The sequence below is a fragment of the Hoplias malabaricus genome, chromosome 12 (assembly GCF_029633855.1).
Source record: "Hoplias malabaricus isolate fHopMal1 chromosome 12, fHopMal1.hap1, whole genome shotgun sequence".
Lineage (NCBI taxonomy): Eukaryota > Metazoa > Chordata > Actinopteri > Characiformes > Erythrinidae > Hoplias > Hoplias malabaricus.
The window spans coordinates 34,477,593-34,500,124 of record NC_089811.1 but is presented as its reverse complement, the minus strand read 5'-3'; the positions used below and the strand labels follow the sequence as shown (position 1 = coordinate 34,500,124).

At 38.1% G+C, this 22,532-nt stretch overlaps 1 protein-coding gene across 7 annotated transcripts in view; it reads left to right on the top strand.

Moving 5' to 3' along the window:
* Positions 1-22,532, top strand: part of fign (fidgetin) — a 50,207-nt gene that overhangs the window by 15,590 nt on the left and 12,085 nt on the right. Inside the window, exons 2-3 of one of the 7 annotated variants that reach the window (XR_010795078.1) lie at positions 4,105-4,293; positions 17,141-17,273. The exons of 4 other annotated variants lie outside the window; for them this stretch is intronic. The gene's annotated coding sequence lies outside the window, so the exon portion shown is untranslated. Of the gene's footprint in view, positions 1-4,104; positions 4,294-17,137; positions 17,274-22,532 lie in introns of those variants that run through there. 2 more of the 7 variants (XR_010795077.1, XR_010795079.1) reach the window with 2 other exon arrangements.

Here is a 22,532-nt window from a genome sequence, read left to right as displayed (position 1 = left end):
TGTGTGTGTGTCTGTGTGTTTGTATTTTAGCTCATTTCACTCAAGTGTTTGGGTTAAAAGGAACACAAATTTCCTGCATGTGGTAGAAGGAAAGAGGGAAAGAGCGTGTTTGACAGGGTGGCACTATACTGAACTTTCTCAAGAATAGCATCTGTTTATGTTGAATGATGTCACATAATATGTAACGTTTCTTCTCTCACTTCTGTGAAAAGAATAAAGATTCTCTTCACTTTGTGAGTACAGACAGAGAGGTATAGAGAGTGCTCACTTTGACTCAACACTGCTGTAAGCCCAGTTTGATTAGAAATATGAAGTAGAAGCTTAAAACAAACAAAACTGGTCTTGGCCTCGGTGATGACATCACAATGAATACCATTATTTGAAGAAAATTCTCAGAAAACAAACAGGAAATTATTAACACTATTTAATGATTGTATTCATTGGTCACTAGAAAATTAGAGCATTTACACAACACCGAACTGGTGCATCTGATAATATAATTATGTTTATTGCACTGCATTCGTAGCCCAACAAAAATAAATTATCTTTCTCTGTGTGTTAATTTTTAAATTTGGTAAATGTTGTCTTATCAGATATGTATAATATGACAGGTATAATAATCATCCCAAAATTCTCATTAGCTTTCCCCTACAATTATTTTTTCATAGACCCTGTAATTATGTCACTTAAAAAAACATTGGTTTTAAATCAAAAATTTCCTAGCAGGTTGCTTCTGAACTTTTTGGATTTTCTTTTTAATTCACCCTTCACTGTCAATAGACTGTAAATGTCTTTCACAGACAAGAGAGGCCACCATTAATGCAGTGTAGTATATAATGACAGGCATTAAAGGGATTTTATGGACCAAATGCAGTATAATAGTGTTGAAAATAACTGTTATCTTGTAGTTTTAGTGGCTAATTTGTCATTAATTTTGTTTGTTGCTTAATTTACTTTTAGCTTCCATTTGATAGATTTTGATGTATTGTTTAATATCGCCTAACCTCCTTTCAAATTACTTTGCTGGAACCAAGTAATGAAGATTATATTATATATTTCAGACTTGGCAGGTTGTGTAAAATGAACTACTGTATCTTCGTTGGTCTTCTGGACATTTTTTCACTCATCTGTTTGGCTTCTGCTGTGAAAAATAGGATTGATAAGTTCACCAAAAAGAAATTGGCGAAACATTCTTTACTTTTTCAATATATTAATAACTAGCATTAATAACTATTGTTAATGTGTGTTCATGGTTAAGGGGTCCAGGGTTCATCGCTGCATGTCTGCAATGTTTTTTTTTTTTTCCTTTTCTAGTTTTAGTGTCAGAGAATTATGTTATTTTTAGCGGCTTGCAGCACAAGAAAACGATTCTCATTTGAGCAGCGACTGACCCCAGGTTGTGTTTATTGATGAGTGGGATTTGTTCCTTAATAGAATTGTATCTAATTAATTAGCTTTTAATTGAGAGAATACAGAACATGCAAATACAGCACATTCACATTCACTCGTTTCTTAACTGCATAAATAATTGTACATTCATTTGCTCTTAATGGAAGGTGCCCGTTCTTGAAGGCCTTTTGTGGTTTATTTGAGCTGGTGATCAGTACCTCTCTCTCTCTCTCTCTCTCTCTCTCTCTCTCTCTCTGTTAGTTAGGGACTCATGTTCTGCTCTACACAAACTCATTACGCTCAGTGGACCAGCAGAATGCCAGTGAACGTTAAGTTAAAGCCTATTCAATAGCAGCACATCTTTGTACATTTCATTACATTGTTTAACTGCAGATTACTGTTATTCTTGTAAATGAATTATTGTAGTCCCCACAGTTAAGGATGCCCTGATACAGTATTTATGGTTCAATGACAATAGCCAATATTATTAATATACACATCTCACAGAGTCAACATTGTAAACATTTATGCAATGCAGAAAATATAATAGTATTATAATAAAATGTAACATTTTTTGAAGGGTTACAAAAGCATATTTTAAAAGCTCTGTTTAACAATAAATACTTAAGCAAATGTTTTGTTGGATACATCATCCAAATCTAAACTAGGGTTAGGGTTAGTAATAATTTTTTGACAATATTATCTATTGTTTCTGATATAATTAAGTTACTATTGTGTGCCTTAAGCACAGTTTGCAGTCGGAGTGGTGCACAGTGGGATCAGAATATTGTTGGTACCTGTAGATAACTGCTTTATAATTAAACACTGACATCAAAAGAACATATAGATTTAATTAATATTTTAAATATTAGAGTTTCACCACATGCCCTGAGAGATAGGAGCATTGCCAAAAGTTTGGGTACCCTGTTTTTTTAATTCTTCTGTGTATTTGCTAAATCTGTCATATTGGAAAAATATTAAATAAGGCACATATTACATTTTTTCCATGTTACATATTTGTTTTATTGAAGTATTATTATAAATATTATAACAATATACATGTATAAGCAAAACATTAATGAAACATTAAAATATCTTTACTGAAATTTGCTCTAGAGGAAATTCAGGTTCAAATAACAAAGCATGTCATTTGACCAGAGGAGTTCAAACATTAGCGAATAGGAGTTCAGACATTAGTGTATGCTAATGATAATTATCAGCTGTCAACAGTAGCTAAGGATTATTATAGCTGAAATCCTGCAGGGATGTGTGTTTATACGCTTACTCGGTTTGGGACAAAGCACCTGTTGTATTCAGTGGCTGTGCTTTACTTTATTTCTTAATCATGGCTATTATTTCTGCATCACAGCTTTTCCTGTCTCTTTTGCGGTATCTTTTTTGTCTCGGGTTCTCTCTCCCTAGCTGTCCTTCAGGCCTCACTCTAGCTAATGCTTTCAATTTACAGCCATTAAGACAGTCAGTGAGCCGCCTCAGCTGCCGTAAACCCGCTTTGCCTCCGTCTCCCACTCTATCTGGGAGAGAGCACCAGGACCATGAGCCAAGTGGCTTTATTTGCGATCCGTTTTCCGCACAGGAAGAAATACTGTGCTTGATCAGAGGAGAGCGCAAAATGTCAATTTAATATTCATCCACTTAGAAGTGCAGTAGTGCTGTCAGCCGGCGTTTTGTGCCACGTGGCTAGGATCTGAGCGCTGCTGTGAACGCGCACTGACGATGCCTTTATGGCTCTTAAATAGAGCTGAAAGTGGCGTGCAAATGAAAGCTATTAATATTTATTAACACTCTGGGCCGGGAGGTTAAAAGCAGCATTTTTGTTTGGCCATTTGATTTATTGTGCTCTTGATGGACTACCCAGCTGTGGCATCGAAGGTTAGACACTCTGACGTAGCAGTCACACAGATCCGTACAGACAGTCTCTGACGGATGCATCCCAGTACTTTGCAGTCATTTTAAATATATATTATTTACACATCACTTCATGAGCTGAACACAGTACATGCTTTTTATTATAGTGTTATTATAGGCCATATTTCAGAATTGTTGTTTAAAATGTAAGGGGTTATTTTAAGTCCTTTTAAAGATTGGATTCAGTGCATCATGTACAGTACTGTGCCAAAGTCAGAGACCACTCTTTAGGAGTTTAAAACCAGTCAAAACAGCAAACACTCTTCTGAAGTTCAGTCTTAGAAGCTGGTTTTATTCCTCTGTCTCTCTGTAACCGCAGTGATGTTGAGGACTGGGCTCTTCAAGCCTGTTCGGAGAACACCAGCTTCTTTGTTTAATTTGCAAATTGTTTTTGTGTATTTTCTTTTTCCCTAGAAACAGCTTCTCAGCAGCTGTATGTTCTTTTGGATCCAAAGTGTACCGTTTTATTACACTGATGCAAGGGTGCAACTTGTTTTTACTGTTTAACTGACAGTGACACTTGTGTGTGTTTACCGGGCGGGTCTTGCATGTTTGTTATGAGTCTCTTTCATTTTCATATCTTCATATTCTTATATATCTCTTAATTCTCATACTATTTCTTGGAACAGTGTTCTCGCCGTTTAGAGAGATGTGAGGTCGTGTGTGTGTGTGTGTGTGTGTGTGTGTAGGCTGGGTGTGCTTTTTGCTCAGCTGAGCGTCTTCACACCTGCATTAGCTGTGAGTTATACCTTTTTTCTCTGTTTTCTGTCTCTTGTCAAATCGATACAGGGATGACAGACGAAGCCTTGCAGTAAGGTATCACTCTCTCAGAGAGAGAGAGAGAGAGAGAGAGAGAGAGAGAGATAGAGAGAGATAGAGATGGATCAGTGTTGGCCACAGACCTGTTGCTTAGAGAGAGAAGAGAAGACAGAGACTCGGTCAGAGTAGCACTGTGTACGAGTCTGAAAGAAACTCAAGGTGGGAAAAGTGGTAGTAAAAGGATAGAATTAATTTACTAAACCTGAGCTACACATGTGAAACACATTTTGTGGTTTTGAAACAAAAAAATGTTTCAATTTCCATTTTTTTTATATTTGTTTGAATAAGTGATGTTCATTAAGAAATGTATTTATTTATTTATTTACTTATTTTTTTTAATAACACAGAATTAAAGCATAAGCATTGTGTTATAGCTGGTGTACCATCGGAGGCATTGCTGCTTTGTTAGAAAGAATATTGTGGCTCTAATGCGCCTTTTTTTATCAATACCTGTAAACTAAAAACAATATAAATTCTTGTGTGATATTGATTTCTCCCTGATTTTAATTTACTACTTAAAAAATAAAATTGACATCAAAGAAATGTTGTTGCCCAGAACATATTAAAAAACAATACACAGCCTAAAGCTACGGGCTGATGATTTTGAAGCTCATCAGATACATAAATAACAACAATGACCTATCCCAGCTGCACTGGACAAAGAGATTTTTGAATATGTTGTCGGTATGGACAAATTTATTTATTTAATTATAAATCAAGACATATTTTCAAAAATGTCCTGAAATTTTTCTCCCACTTCCTCTCTCATTTTGGTGTTTTTTTTCTAGAGTGTACACGACAAAAGCTATTTATTAATTTTAAGTGTTAAGTAACTATTCAGGTGTGTGTGTTGGGTTAACTGCCTGTAATGGGACAGTGTGTATGTTTATTTATGTGGTGAGACAACTGCACCAGTTAAATGGTGTACCCGTTGGCCTGGGGGATAAGCTTGTTGACTGATGAATCACTCAGAAGTTTTCTACAGTGCAGAGGCACACTCGGCTGCGCACTGTGTGCAAAATAAAGGGTGGCTCTGAGCTCAGATCTGTATTCTCTGATGTGTTCAGCATGTTCCTCTATTTGAGTCATGCTACAGCGTGCCGGTGGGTGAGCCAATTTCCCATAACACCCCCCCCCACACCACCACCCCTCCTCCACTTGGGAAAGTTCCTTGTGCAGCAGGGCTACCTCACTCCAGTAACTTTGGTGCAGTACAGTCCAGAGATTTCTATTTCATATTGACCAAAGATTGCTTCAGTTGCCTCATTCCACCTTTTGAGCAGCTCGTGTTCCACAGCTGACCTTCCCCGGCCACTGCAGTCAATAGTGACCGCTGAACACCAGGGGCTCCAGACGGAGCAATGCTATTTACAGCTGACCACCACGCCGTTCGTCCCTTTTGTCTCCTGCTCTTAAAGCTTAATCGTTCAATTAAAGCTTTATTGGGATTCTTAATTGCAGTCTGTTTGTACAGTGTTGAAAGAACAATGCATGGGAAGCCTACCTACACTTACATCATTCCTGTTTTATTGCTTTATTTATTAGTTTTCACGGATTTGTTTTATTAGTTATTACAAAAAAATTATAATAATATTTGGACAACATTAATAATATCGCATACAGTCAAATGGCAAATCTCTCTACAATTAAAACTAAGCATTTTAAGCATTTTTTGACAATTTAGCTGAAAGTGTGAAAAAATAGATCTTACTCTATAGACATTTATAAATTAGATGTTCACATTGCTTTTGTTGGAAACCCAAAGAACCCAATCTACAAAAGAGAGGACATTTAATACATACCCCCATTTAGTCCGCCATAACTCTTGCCGTGAGTAAGTTATGTGTCAAAACAGTGCATGTTATATCCACTAGGTTTAAAATAATATTAGTGTGTATTCTGTCACTTTAACGCACAACTAAGTAATTAACATCATAATTAAGAAAGTTACTTTATTGGCAAAAAAGATGAATCTCAAGAAACACCTGTGGACCAGCTGTAGGAATTCACAGATGATGTTGCTATGGGGATATGAGTAGGTGACTTAAACCCGATAAACTACATGTAAAATCAGTGCTCTGTTATGCCTTGCATTAAGTTGTGGCTCATGATGTCTTGGAGCCTGTTTTGTGTTGTGCACCTTTGGCTCGATCACATTAACTGCAAAAGCACCAGGCACACAGGTCACTTGCTGGACATTTGTACCAGAAGTGTTCTATTTGTTAATCCACTGTACGCAGACTTGTGTGTTAATGGTAAGAAAACAGTGTCATTGTGATGTATGGTCAGTGGCTGTAATTACTTTCTGCAGGCACGTCCTGAAAAAACATCCCCCTCGCTGCTCAAACCAAAGGGAGTTTGAAGAGCTGTGTTCATGTATAAGTGACAATTGTCTGCTCCTAACGCCTACAGTGTGTAGTGAAGAGCTTGAGTAGGACCTCGATGTACAGTACACTGAATATCCTCTTAGATATGAGCCTGCCTTTAAAATGTAAAATATGCAAATGACCCTTTTTTTATTTGCATATATTGATCTTCCATAGTGTCCCTTCTCCCACAGCTTTAGTGAAGTGAAACTTGTTCCATTAAAAGTTGGTTAACTCATAGGACATTTGAGATATCTTAGGTTTCTGTGAAATATACAACTTCGGTTTCCCAGAGGCAGACTAAACCTAGTTCTGCACTTAAAAAAGGATTTTCCATCAGGAGAGACTTAGAAATCAATATAATATGAATCCAAACTGATTTTCTGATCTGCTCAAGACTGATCAAATGGGCCCCGAGTGTCTGTCGCTCTCTCTGTCTCTCTCTCTCTCTCTCTTCTAGTGATCAGTAGACAGCCAAGGGAAGGTAGTTTGGAGCTTTGCCGTACCGCTGAGGCTCTTTAAATTTCATTCAGATATCCAGTAGCCACAAAGCTCTACATTTTTCATAAGCCACTGGGCTGGTCAGTCACCACATCTTTCAGTTTTTAGCAAGGGGAGGGGTGGGGAAGGTATAATAATAAAAAACTGTATGAATGGCATTAGTTAATCTAAAAGTAATTGAATACAATTTGATGAAAATATGATGAAAATGAAACAGTGATTCTGAGTGCAGAATGTCAGCTTTAATTTCAAGGGTATTCACACCTATCCTGAGCGAACCCAAGCAGGAATTTTAATACCATTCACTCTGTCATTTTATACATAGTTCCTAAAGCTGTTGGGGAAATATAATTGTGATTTGTTTCAGCCAATATTGCAATATTGTATTTGTTTTCTTTACATTAAGGTCCAGGATTGTACTGTTGGGAAGACTAGCACATCCAGTTACTGGGCTTGAGGTTAGAACACTGAATATAGTGTGTGGCAGATTGCCAGTGAGGGCTGATCAATGTCAAGAAACTATACAATCATGATTTTTTTGTTAACCAGTGGTGTGACAACAGTTTAAATTGATTTACAATTATCCAGGCCTCTTATAATCAGCTTATATGCTTGTTCTGGCTTTAAGCGTGGATGCTGCTAGTTAAGTGTGGTTGTATCATCGTGTACACAGCATGTAGTTCCATGTTGTTTCTAACTGGACTAACACATCTACAAAAAGTTCACAGGCTCATTGTCGTTTCTTCACTTAACTCTTAAGATGTCAGCACATAATAAGGAATATGTTTAAAGTTGGAGCTCTTCTCGTGTGAAAACTGCACTCTTTCCATTTTGATTTTGTTTTAAAGCTGATTAATATTTCAGTGCCACTGCCAGGTACTGATCTGAGCATTAAGTTTAATCTTTCCGCTTAAGACAGCTGAGAGCAATGCAAGTTATAATTAAAACATAACACATTTTCTAAATTGTTAATTCAGTGAAATTCAGTCCATTGTAACACTTTCCTATTTTAAGGGACCATGTGTAATTGGACAAGAAGTTGATCAGTTATTTTGTTTGCCCATCTGCACTCGTGTTTATGCCGGAGTGCTAATGAAAACTCTAGAGTTGATTCTAGATCTGCTATTTGCATTTGATATCAGTGTCTGCTGCCAGAATATCACCATAACCAAAAAGGTGGCATTTAACAGTGACAGAGTAAAAGCATTAGTGATGGCAAAATCATCTGTTTGACAGCAGGATCCCATTGGTCTGCTCATCAGTAGCAAAGTAGAGCAAGAGGACCACACAACTGACAGAACAATAGTGATGAAAACTGCAACAGATCAAGACAACTTGCCAGGGTGTAGGCACAGATGTACTACCATAAAACGCACAATACATTTACATGACCTTAAATGATTTAACACAACATGCAAACTGCTGCTAAGCCTTAAGCAGAGAAAGGTCAGGTTACTTGCTAATAATAAAACATAAAAGCATAATATTTAAATACAGTACTTATCAAAGGAACTGAGGACTGTATGGATGATGTCAGTGCTGGCTGTATCAGGATGCATTAGGAGCACAAAAATACCCTGATGCATCATAATTAAGGGTGTGCCAATACTCCAATACTTGTAAGCGACTTCAGAAAATTGCCCTGACATTAATGAGCATGGGTGTTCGTAGCATTAAGCCCTTCCTCTAAACCAAAAAGGGTGTTTCAATTACTTAGTATTACTTTAGACATACTGTTTCAAATGGTAATTATTTGACTTTTTGATTCTGTGTTGAAATCGTTCCATCTTTAATGAAGCAAGAAAATGGCTTTTTTATTATTTTTAGTAAAATATATTAAAACATGTTATTAATCAGTAAAATAGTTGGGCTATTTTAAACACATAAATTGGGCAGTCGTTTTATTTAACTGTAGTTAATATTAAAAGTGCTGCTAGTAAAAAATAAAATAAAGTTTTTCATGTACGTTTATTTTTCTATTTTGCTTTAATTCCGTCTCTCTGTTTCATTGCACTGGTCCATCACAGGGAAGCAGTGAATTGACATATTAACAGCATCCATATAAGATATAGTCATATTTATCCTGATATTTAAGGATAGATTTACAGAATCAATGTTGACTGTGGTATTTTAAAACCAACCAATGAATCCTATCCATGATTAACCAGCAGACACTGACGTATGAATAAAAAGGCTGTACATTTTAATTAGATTAATAATAACAACAACAACAACAACAATGGTAATATTATAATTGTTATTATTATTATTAAGCATGGTTTTACATTGTGAAAATCTGTTAAGGATTTGATTGATGGGTGGGTATTTGTTGTTTTAGTCCGTGTTTTAATTTTTCACTGCAGTCTGTTTTAGCAGATCGTGTATGACGTTATATAGGAATCTGCATGGTGTTTAAACAACAGTTAAAAAAAAGGCAGTATGTTATATTTGAGGACACTGCTTAAGTTGAGCAGCTCTCACATGCTCAGCTGAAAGTTTTCTGTGATCATAATGAGGAGACTGCAGTGGGTCATATGCTTGGAGCATCTGCTGTGGTGCATTATAGCCGCATAGTCCATTTTGGGTAAAACCTTTAGGTGGAGCATAATGTTTATTTAAATAGCAGGAGGTGCAGGTCTGAGTGCAGCTGTCTGTGTGTTTTCTGTGTGGAGGTTTAGGGAGGGACTGCACTCCTCTAACTCAGCCCTGCACCTGCAAATTAACTCCGAACTGAGGGTTCCTCTCGGCTAAATTTAGACTCACATTAAAGTCCTACTTTACGGTGTGTTTGAGAGAATGAGAGGGAGAGCAGGAGAGAGGGAGAACAGGAGGGTGATGGACTGTGGGGTATTGTTAGGGAGTCTGTGAGGAGCAGAGGCGACAGGCCTGCCTGTGAAGGGTTGCGTTTCACTGGCTGAGTGTGCTTCTGTTTGATGAGCAATAAGCAGCGGAGATCACATTTTAGTAAAGCTTAGCACTGGCAGTAGCGCGCATTATACGCTGCACACGTCACTGAGGAAACAGAGGATGATTCTGGATGGGGAAGGATAGATGTATGGATAGACAGACTGGTGGATTTTCATTCAAAAATGTGTAGTATTATTAAATTATTTAACATTAAATTACTAAATTCTTATGGGTGTCTTGATTGTATTATTTAAGCTATCAATTTATAAATATGCTCAAAGTAGGTGTAAACACGAGAGTCATCATAGTGACAAATATAGTGACAGAATAGTTACAAAAAAACACACTTTTATAAACTTTAGATTCTGACCGGTCTGGGCACTAAGTTCTTGGACGTACACGGCTGTGAAATATCTGGAATGAAATGGGTTAATAGGTGTTATTCTGCTATTACTTGCTGTTTCAGATGTTTACTCTTGCACAGTCACATGGGTCAGATGTAAATGTCATTTGTGTCAGACGTGTGTCATTTATATTGTGTCAGAAAGAGTTTGTCTGTCTCCAGTTGTTCTCAGTGCAAGCTTCGAGTTCCTCTGTAAACAAGATGTGCACAAACAGCACAGAGGCACTGGAATAGTTTTATTAATTACATCAACAACATGTTAACAGGAATCAGATTATCCAGAGCCAGGTTTATTTTTCCACTTCACAATCACTTTTGTTGCGGTGTGTGTAATGGAGGGTGAGTGTGAAGTAATCACAGGCCTGAATCGGACCACTGAACGAGGTAATGTGCTCATTTGCAGCGGCCCAGGCCTGTTTGGTTTGTAATTCAAATGACTGCCTGCTGCCTTCACATTTACAGACACAGCGTAAGACAGCAATACACACACACACACACACACACCCAGCAGCATCTTTGCTCACCTCATCACTGTGCTGCTGTATTCCCAGACGTGAAAGAAAAAACCCTGTGAAGTGTTTAGGTTGGGTTGTTTACGTCACATTTGCAGTATAGTACCTGCTGTTCTTTCTGAACTCTTTCTATGTACATGGTACCTGCAGATCTATTTCTCTTCCTACATAGTACTAAAGTTACATTTGCAAGCTTGTATAATGCACTTGTCCTTGAGATATGGGGTCTTGCAGAGCCTCTTTTTGCTTGTATCAATATATTGTGTATAGTGTGCACATTTTGGGTAAATCAGGATGAGAGTCTGCAAATTTAGAAGCGTATACGCTAGGGTCACAACAGTGTGGATTTTCAGAGATCATACTGATCAAAAATATGTTCATTATTGAAATTTTGTACATTTTTGCTACACATTCACATTATACACGCTATAAATTCATAAATTATAAATCGGTTCAGGCTCTAATTATGTATTCCAATGTCAAAAAAATAGTAGTTACATTTACATAATTTACTGTAGACCGTATATTAGTCAATGATATGTTATTCGCACTTAGTACATGTAAATTCCGAATGTAGATATTGTGTGTATTTAAAGCAGCAATGTTTTTAAAAATTGCGAGATGAAAATCCAGTCAAGTATGATTTAAAAAAAAACAAAAACAGGAAATTTAAATAGTTTTAATTGATTTAGCACCACTGAGGTTTCTGGCATATACAGGTTATCAAACCTCACAGAATCTATACATCGCTGTGTGTATGTTATGAATATGAACTATCGTGATTATATTTGATTTGGTCAAATTGCACCCGCTTCGTGTTCGAGCCCTGGTTTGCTGTTTATTTGTTTTGTTTGGATCTGTTTTCTTTAACTGCAGTTTGGCATAGTTTTCTGGAACCAGTAATTTGGGGCGGTGCTGTGGAGCCATCCTTGAGGGGATTATGGCTTTGGGACTGGGTCTGTCTGGGGATGGGAGAGGGGTTCGGTCAATGAGGCTTCATGTAGCAAGGTCGCAGTCTTGGGCTCCTCTCCTTTGAAGTGTGTAAGTGATCCCCTGAGACTTAGCGCTTCCATGAGGGAGAGAGCGAGTTTGTGTCAGACTAGAGAGAGAGAACGTGTGAAAGAGGGAGAGAGAATCCTTTGACCAAGTTGACTGTCACCCACGCCACCGCTCTGAGCCAGTTCAAACACCAATCTGAGACTGAGGGATTCTCCACAGGAGCCGCTGCCAAAGTTACAGCTTCTTACCGACTTGTCATGTATCATTACGTTACCAGTCAGCTCCTTTCTGGAGCTGAACTTTCACGCACATATAGACACAGCCATGTATTTGACCACATTAGATCATGCTGCTGTCATATTGATAAAAAGGGCCTCCACACACTGCCCTCCTGTGTTTGTGCGAGTGTGTGAGGGAGAGATACAGAGAGACCATTGGGTGCTAATCTCTCTGTAGTAGTGAATCAGGTCCTTCCGGTGGCTCTGGCTGTGCTTAGTGCGCTTTAGAGCTCTTGAGTGGCGAGACGGGCTCGGTAGTCTTTTGGCCTCTGGTGTCATGCCTTAATGAGCATCGCTTGGACAGAACAATGGCGCTCCACATATGCCCAGGACCCCGTGAATTATTGCTTTGCATAAGAAAATGCCAAATGTGAAATACTTGTCTCTTTCGCCAGCCAAGCACTAGGCAGACGGAACGCCATCATGGGCTATTAGTCTGCGCAGGCAGCTCTGTCAACACCAGCAGCTCATCCGCTCTGAAATCATCTATGATTATGTGGAAAGGTTGGAACGTTTAAATTTGCATTTGAATGCTGACATGCAAGTACATTTAACAGTGTAATGAAGAATTTGGTGTGATGTGATGTGTATTATTATATTTGTTCACCGAAAGACTAGCCCATGCATGTTTTTTGTTGTCGGTTTTTTAAAGCCATCTTGGAGCAAGTCTCGCGAATAAGTGTGTTGCAGCTGACTTATCTTTATGTCTTGACTTGATTAAGCTGATTAAGCTAATAAAATGTCTGACATTGCCTGTATATCAACATATGTTACTGCCTGATTACTACAGATTAAAGAAACAATTGTAGAGAGTTGCACATGCAGTAAAAAAAACAGATGAAATTAATCACATTAACCAAGCCTAAATATTATCATCAAAGGTCCAATATATACACAATAAATATATCATCAAACAAATACAAACATCTGTCCAGTTATATTATTAAAGCATTTATCTGCTGATGTCAGTGTCATTCCAATTTTATCAGGCATCCACACTTTTTTTGTGTGAAATATTTTGGAACATTACAAGTATTGATTTGTTTTGTAAAAGGCAGGTAAAAACAGCACTGCACTAATCTTAAATATTACTTACGCATTTCAGCTCTCCCAGGTGAAATAATCTGATGTCACATGAAACATTTTAACATTGCGTGTTTTCGTCAGAATTCAAATAAATAAATAAATAAAAATAATTCTGGGCAAATTTGCACATATGTGATCCGTTTGATTTAGTATGCCTGATTATTCTATGATTCTGATTGTGTACATATTTTGCTATTACCATAGGCACTAACCCAAGCGGAGATGTACACACAGTTAGATGGTATTTGTTTGACAATATATATTCAGGGGTGGGTGGGTATTTATTTATTTATATACAAACACTCTACTGTCTATGAATAAAGTCTGAATATTTCCAAAGTCACTCACTGTGTTTGCTAATGCCACTGAATAAGCAAATAAAAGTAGCCTTTTTTATTTTGTATTATTATTATTATTATTTTTTACATATGGTGCCTTACATATGGCACTAATATGTCCATACAAATACATAAAGTCTCTGATCTGCTTCAGTTTGTTCCTCAAGCTCCGTACACAGCAGAATTCAGATTATATGTGTTCATGTTTGTTTGCATGAGTGTGTGTGTGTGTGTGTGTAGTGTGTATAATAGCTGAGTGTATGTATCATAGCTGTACTCAATTGAGTGTAAACATTTAAATCTGGCTCAGAAAAGGCTGCAGAGGCCCTTGTGACACCTCGAAATACATTATTCAACACATGGACTGCGGGGAGAGTTTGAGTCGGGGCCAGCTCACTTTCATATGCAGCAGCTGAACACAAGCTGCCTGCTCTGATCTGCGGACAAACTCGAGCCAGTGCTGGAAGCTCGCTCGCCAAAACCAGTTCAGCTCCATGCAGGTCTTACTGATAGATCACTTTCACACTCATGGAGAGGAAGCCCTGCTTGGGTGTGTGCGTGTGCCTTTGCCAGCGGCGAGGCCTTAACATGGCATCTCTCTAAGATTTAGCTGAACACTATGACTGACTGTTTCTTTTTAAGAACAAGATCAAAATGTCCCTTGGTGTCACAGAACTTTTACAGAACTGTTATCGTCGCTTGCAAAAAGTCTCCAAGTTGAAAACAGGCTATTTATATCCAATATCTGACCGTGAAGGACCAAAAGCATTATGTGCTAATGATTTGCATAATGTTGCTGATTCATTTAGTGCTTAAGTGCTTCAGTAGAGTGCTTCTCTATAGAGCTGGTTCATTTTATCTATACAAGATGTTCCTTTGTAACTCATACTGTCAGATCCAACTTCGACACCTACGTTCGGTTGTTCTAGTCCCATAAAGATTTAACCCGTAACTCACATACAAAATCCTTATGAAATAAATTGTCATTTGTGGTGAAGCAGAGTTGTGTGTTACGTTTTCTTGCCTCACATTTGTTGTCATTGCAGATAGATTTAATCTGTACATTTTTGTCTCCAATTCAGATGCAGTGGAGAGCCTAGAAATTTAGAACACTGATAATAACAGACACACGTACATGCACCGATAAACCATAACATTATCATCACCTCGTTCACTATCCATTCTCGGCTCCACTGACCGTACAGGAGCACTTTGCTGTTCTGCACTTACAGACTGTAGTCCATCTGTTGCTGTGCCCCTTTCACTCTGTTCTTCAGTAGTCAGGATCATTCACAGCAATGCAGTGGTGGATCATTCTCAGCACTGCAGTGACACTGACGTGGAGATGTGTTAGTGTGCGTTGTTTAGAGCAGTGCTGCTGGAGTTTAAACACGGTGTCCACACACTGTCCACTCTGTTAGACTTACGTACTGAGTTGGTCCACTTTGTAGATGTAAAGCCAGACACAGGAGCTCACCTGTTGCTGCACGGTTTGTGTCAGACCTTATTCAGTGGTCACTGGATGCTGCCCACAGGATGCTGTTGGCTGGATACTGGACACTAGAGGCCATGACACTGAGGGGTTTAAAAACGTGCAGTGTCACTGCAGCATTGAGTATGATCCGCCACCCAAACCGTACCTGCTCTGTGGTGGAGCTGTGGGTATCCTGACCAATTAAAAAACAAGGGTGAAAAGAGAGCAAATAGCATGCAGAGGTACAGACTGGCTACAGTTTGTAATAGTAGAACTACAAACTGCTGCTGTGTGGTCAGTGGAGCTGAGATAATGGACAGTGAATGGAGAAACAAGCAGGTGGTCATAATGGTGTAGTGTTTATATATATATATATATATATATATAAAAAAATCAGAGCAAGTATTAGGGAAGTATTAGTGTAGGGAATCATTCTCAGTACTGTAATGACTAGGGGTACAACGATAAACAAATTTCACAATATAATATATATTGCTGCTTTTGCTCCACAATACAATACATTTTCGATACAATATGGAGAAAGAACATGATTTTAATTTCCCCTGATATTTTTTGATGTAGAGGTCAAAGAGGCACAACAGTATTTTTGGAAAGGATGACTGGTACCAGACATTTTCGTAGAAAAATAAAAAATATATAAAAAATAGGCACATGCTGCTAACGTAAGTTCCATCTAAAAGCAGAGATTTAAATTCCCAGTTTTCCAGCACAGACCTGCTGCTCTCAGCGCCATAGCAAAACAACCCCCTGTAGGAGGGATTGTGACTCCATTGGTTGCTGATTGGCTAAATAACGGTGACAACCAATGAGAAGTGCATTCTCTGTTTAGGAGCCGTGGAGTATTTGCACCTTGCTCCGGGTGAGAGAGAGCTACGTGTTTCTGTCTCAAACCATCGTCATAACAATGTGACCTCGTAAATACAGAACAAAACATGTCCTGTATCGGTTCAAATCGTGTCCAAGTACGGGACGATTCTGTATTTATGTGATGGTTGGCAACACTAGTTCCAGCCCAGTCTTGCTCTCTCCGCTAGCCATTTCACATCTAGCTAATCGTCCAACAAGCTAACCACAACAATAGCATGGTGTTTCCCCAGTAGCTCTAAACACTTCTCCGGCGTCGTCATAGTAACACAGCATTCCTATTACACACCGTGCCACTGGATGTCGCATGAAACTACAGCACGCCTCAGAACTATGTCCTGCTCCTGCAGATGGTTGCAACTCGTTAACGCAGATTGACAAACGTCTCAGATGGTTTTTAAAATAATATCTTAATGTATTCGATTCATAGCTCGTATCGCATCGAAACACCTGTATCGAAAATAATGAATATTACTATGTGTATAGTGACGCCCCTAGTATCGACATGTCTGATGCTGTTGTACCAGTGCAAATCACACTGATACAATACTTTTGAATTGTGTTTGAATTATCTGAAGTCCATAAGCCCTTAATATTCAACTTCTCAGCCCTGTTGCTGGGAGCTCTGTTAGAAGTCTTCAAAGCACCTGAGGATTTTAAAGCAAGTTCTCCTTTGGAAAATTTTATGTTGAGCTTTGCATTGAAAAGCACTAAGCCAGTGATATGAAGAACATGTTTAATATTTTGTTTTGACTGGGGCATTTGCTAACAGTTATTAGCTATTTATTGTTTTCCCTGATGGTGTTATGCATCTTGTATATAAAAGAGAGTCAATATTTATTCTGTAGTAATTAATTCAGTTATAAAATGTAATTATTGATATTTACTTATGGTTATATATGGTACTTCTTGCCAAACAAATTATTATGTTAAATGAATACATAAACCGGATAAAATATTCAAGGCGTATGAGTATTCAAATGATATGTATTTATTTGCATAATCATATAAAGCAAATTTAATGGCTCTTGGAGATTAGTAAGTCAAATTGGCCAGAAACATAACCACATGCTCCATCATATTAATGTATACGGACAAGTCACCTTAGCAACACCAACCACTCCATTTTGTTTTTAATTATGTATTTGTTATTAGGGAATTCTTGTTAAAAGGTCTTGTTACACATTTAATAAGTTATTATCGGTCATTAGGGGAGGTTTTTATTCTTCCTTCTTTGTTATTTAATTGTTTCAGCAGAACTCTATCAACATGGATCTGTCTTTTGTCTGCTGGCTGTGCTTACTCCCCTCTATAGAAGACCATATAAAGATATTTTTCATTCAAAGTGCTTCCGACAGTTCTCTGTCCTTGGAACACTCTTCACTTCAGCATTTCTGTTTCCTTTATTGAAATTAAATTACTAAGTTTTGGAAATGAAGTTTTAAAGAATTGAATTCATTCACTTAATTCAAAGGGTTGCTAAACGCCAAAGGAACTTCATGTCCGTAGTCAATAAGCTATTTTCTGTACTTACAAAAGAAAGCTTTGTTAGGAACAAGGTCAAGTGCTCTTCACAACACTGTTCATCCTACCGTACCTTGGTTATATACAAAAGGTGTTTCTGTTGCTAATCTTCCTACTTGTTCATCAGAGACTGGCCCTATACACGTACTTTCAAGCCTTGTTATGCATTAACATTGCAAATATTTATTTTAATATTTAGCTGTTTTTCATTAAGTTGAGTATGAGTTTGAGAAGGTTCTCACTCTTTCTGTCTGGCTCTCTTTCTCTCCCTCTCACAAATATGAGTAATAGCCAATGCCATCCCCAAGTATACTCTTTATCTCCGAGTTATAAATGACTGACAGACTCTTACGGGCATACGTTTCTTCACATGCATGAATTCACTTCTAAGAATTGAGGAGACCCTGTCTGATAGACCACTTACATGGGAGACTCAACCGTCTGCAATTTATCCAAACTGAGGCTCATATTTACACAGCTATGTTTTATACTTAACCATTATACACTTATGTATTTTCACCCAATTGCCATGTGTTGGATTAGACATGTGGTTTGTATTTAACCTGAGCACTGAAAATTGGTTGTGTTCCAGCTAGAGAACAGAGTTAACTCGAAAAATAAATTGCAAAGAATACCTCTTAAGTTTCTGCTGTATTTTCAGCAAACTCCAGCTTATTTTACTCTCATGGCATTAAAAAATATAACCTACAGACCATGCGTGGTTGTGTAAATGAACACTATGTATGTGTGTGTGTGTGAGTGAGTTATATTTTATACACTGGTTTTCTTATTATTGGTGCCTTATTTGAAGTGGAAAGAAACAGATAAACATGGGAGTGAAAAGGGGAGGGGGAGGTCTCTCATGGATTCTGTGTTACCTCATTTCTGCTAATGACCTTTAAAGATCCATTTTGGATTACGTAGGTAAGTCTTTGTGCTAAGCATCTGATGGACCACCCTTCATGAAATGAGGGTCTTGAAAATTATTATTGCAAGCAATATAAGATAATGGATACTCATTATTCTCCCTGCTGTCATGTTCACGTATATTGTCTGCTCTTGAAATATGATGCATCCACCGTACTTACCAGCCACTTAATATCAGAAAGCATAGCATGTGTAATGATTTATAATTACCTCAGTGTAATGTGCGTCGTGGAGCAGTTATTGGCTAAATAATTAGCTCATTGTGTTAGGACTGATGGATGACAGCGATGAAGGGGTGGAGTTAGTGTCCTAGTAAGAGGGGGTGGGGGGTGCGCATTAGAAGCCTAGTAAAATGCCTTATTTCACATATATGGTATACAGTGAGGCGAACAAAACATCTGGCAGTCTGCCAAGCCTGAATGTTCATCATTATAGTCCAATGTAAATATTGGTAATGTCTCTTAATGTACATCTCTGCATTAATTCACACATTATCTCTGCATTAATTAACTTTTTATACATTTAAATACAGAGCTGTGCAAACGTTTGTGTGTGTATATATACACACACACACACATATGCCTTAACTTTGCCTTTTTTTTTTTAAGAGGAGCTCCAGATTCAGACTTTGGAAATGGGTTATATTTTCATGATCAGACATGTTCCATGAAGTTGCGATGTGGCCTCTGGGCTGGTCACATAAGCAGCTTTTTTGTTTCATGTGCACATTTTTTGTTCATTTCCCTTTATCAGTTACATGTAACAGCTACATATCCTTTCAGATCTATAGCATGGAAGTCTCGATGTAGAAGAATGGACAGAAACACCTGTGGATTTTTTAAGAGTGGAGCTTTAAGCACTATTTTGATTTGGTTATAACATTTATAATTGTAGAAATATCACCCGAATCATCAATAACCTGAAGGCTGCTTTAACTGGAGACTAAATGAAAAGTGATCCTTGACTTTTGCACAGTATTGCATCTATTCATCAAACCCATTAATCCATCCATACTGAAAGCAAACCCCTAACGACCCAAAATCCTTGTTTTTGCAAAACATATAAATAGACCTGTAGTAAAAAACAACTGTGTGTATGTTTTAAGGTGCGTACGAAATACGATTTCTTCTGAATGACACACAGGCAGAACTCCTCTGTGCTTTAGAGTTCACCTGTGTGGTGGAAGAGTGGAAAGAAGAGAGAAAGCAGAGGAGGAGAGGGCAAGAAGGAAGAATTGGACGAGGAACAGATGAGAAGAGGAGAGGAGGGGCAGGACAACAGAGGGAGAGGAGAGGGAGAGAGCATTGCATCAGTGAAACAGTCAGCCACTTTGAGAGGCATAATCGGTGTTTAGCAGATTGAAATGATTACAGCTTTGTCACAGCAGGCAGTGAGCGTGCCGCGTCTTCTCTTCCAACACAATCATGAATATTACGCCCAGTTACAAAGAGTGGCCTTGTCTTGGGAAAATTGACTGCTTGACTGACATGCAAACTACATTAAAGATAAGTGCCCCATATAAATTCACACCCAACTCTTAACATACGGTGTGCATCTGCTGGCTTTTGGCTCCACCTCTCTTCTACCAAAAGTGTCCTGGCCCGTCGTTGTATTTGTCTTTAGCAAGCGAGCATCCTTTCGGTAATGGGGCTGCTCCATCACAGACCTCCGGCGGCTGCTGTGAGAAGTACGCTTGCATACAGGGAGTTAAGTTGTAGCATGCTGACAGTGGCGCTGAGACAAAAGCAGATGGCGCATTAGAAGTAAATCACCTTATTAACCTCCTCCAGGTACTCTCTCCGCATACAGCAGTGTGCAGAAGTGTCTAACTGACAGCTTGACTGACTGAGCTCCAAGAAAGCGTCTGGCTTCTATACTCAGCCAAATGATATTAAGATGGAAGTGTTGTTGAGCTTCGTGAAGTCAACACTAGATCCGTTCGGGGGAAAAGTGCATAAAACAATATTTTATTGCTGTAGACATTTCAGATTCTGAAATGGCTTTGTGTTTTATTTTCAACTTTTTAGTTTCTTCCTCTCTGTGCTATATATTACACTGTTTGATCCGTAGCACATATGTAGCCATTTACTTTGGAATACACTCGGCTTGAGCAACTGACTTACACTGCAGTGGAGCTCCGGAGAAAACTGTGGTCATCTACGGGTCTCTGAGTCACATGCAGTACATTAGAACTCATCCCTTAGGTGATAGTTGGATGGAAATAATACATTGAAATAAATGTATTTCTTTTGAATGATTGTGGTTTGTTCCAGTTTATTCAAAAACAAAGTTTTATTATATATACATTTTATATTGCAATATATATTGATAATTAATTATTGTCCAGCCCTATATAAAATAAGTTCTGCCTTCAGTGTACTGCCTTTAAAATGTGAAAACAGCAAGATGTCATTAGAAATAGGAACTGACTTAATTGCGTTCTTATGGTCAAAATATTAAATGCAGGTATAATCTTATTAGAGAAGCGCACTGAATTACTGAATTTACTGTCGCAGTTATCCCTCCTAATACTGTTCCATTTCATGGCTGTAAATGTTATCGTTAATACGAGGGGACTTTTTAAGCCGAGGGTTTGTTCACATGTTCTTAAGACATTGGCATTGGAAATTCAAACAGACAGGGTAGAGAAAGCCTCAAGCTGTGATGGGCTGAAGAAATGAAAAATCAGTGTTTCGCATAGTGTCTGTACGTACACTCACTCAGGACCCTCTGCAGGGGTGGATTACATATTTGAATTTATTATTTAGTTACATTTACTTGGATTTTTTTTTTTTTTGCCTAAAAACTTTTAACTGGCAATTCCAAAGTAGATTTACGTATTTGCCGTTTTTATTCACTTTCACTGCTGTGCTTGGGACTGAGCAGCAGAATCGTTCATTTAGCTGCTGCTGTGTGTCATGATTATCACTTTGAGAACAGACGGCTGGACGTTGCCACTTAACCACTGTGCCGCATAACTGGACCAAAACTGTTAAACTGCAAATATGTCATTGACCGATTCACTATGAGAGTTGTCATTGTAATGTTTTCAGGCAGGCTAGCTCCACTAACAATGTTGGTGCGGTTTTTTAGAGATGGAATGTTTCAGTAGTTCAGCTTTGTGTGGAATGTAAGCAAGATGAGTGAAAAACACTGCAGAGACCAAAACGTACACAGTTAATTATATGCAGCGGAATCATAACAGATGTGCATAAAACTGCATTTACAACCTTAACTGCATTGAACTAATCTTAAATCAAATGTTATCTGACACTTAAAGTATTATCGATGACTTGTTTTTGTGTAGCAGGGGAGAGTGACACTGCAGTGTTTCCCAAAGGTATGAAACACTAACATGGGGTAGAACACTGTGTTTGCTTATACAGGGGTCCTTGACTTACTACGTTGATCCGTTCCTACGTTGCGTCGTAAACCGATTTTTGGTGTAAGTCGGAACATACGTACATAACATACTGTACGCACTTATCCTATCCTAACACCCATCCTCCTCGGTCCCGAGCCGCGTAACCGTGTATTCTTCCATCACGCCGCACACACCAAACACGAAGTTCACGTTACGACGTTTACGACGCATTACCACTTAAGTCGAAACAAGGCTTTATACAGTAAATGGGAGATGGGTTGTAGCCAAGAAACATCGTAACTCGGCATCAAACAAGTGAATATTACATTAGGGCATCAAATAAGTGAATATTAATCAAAGTATTATATAATGGAAAATGAACGAGGCCAGCGTTCATTCATAAAATATAAAATGCTTTTTTTTCAAATAGTTTTTATGGTGAAATATCAAACTGATTATTGTTAAAATGGGATGAGATATAGTGTGGATCCTGTCAGTTTACATTGAGGTAGCTCAGACATGCAGACCTACAAATTCTACATTATAATCCGACGTTCTGAGTATATGTATCTGCCTCATAAATGTCAAACAGAACTAAAGTCCCCCATTGAGTGTGTTTATGGATGTTTACATTATCATAATTTTCCTCTCATAGGGTAGCTCAAGATCACAATTAGCCAAGTCACTAAATGGGGTGGACTTCATCCTGTGACATGCATTTAAGGCTAATTAGTTGATTAATTATGTTTAGAATGCTTAATTAAATTACTGTACCCTGGAGGTAGGGTGACTATGCAGGTTTTCTCTTTCCTTTTTTTAAAACGTCGTTTGTTG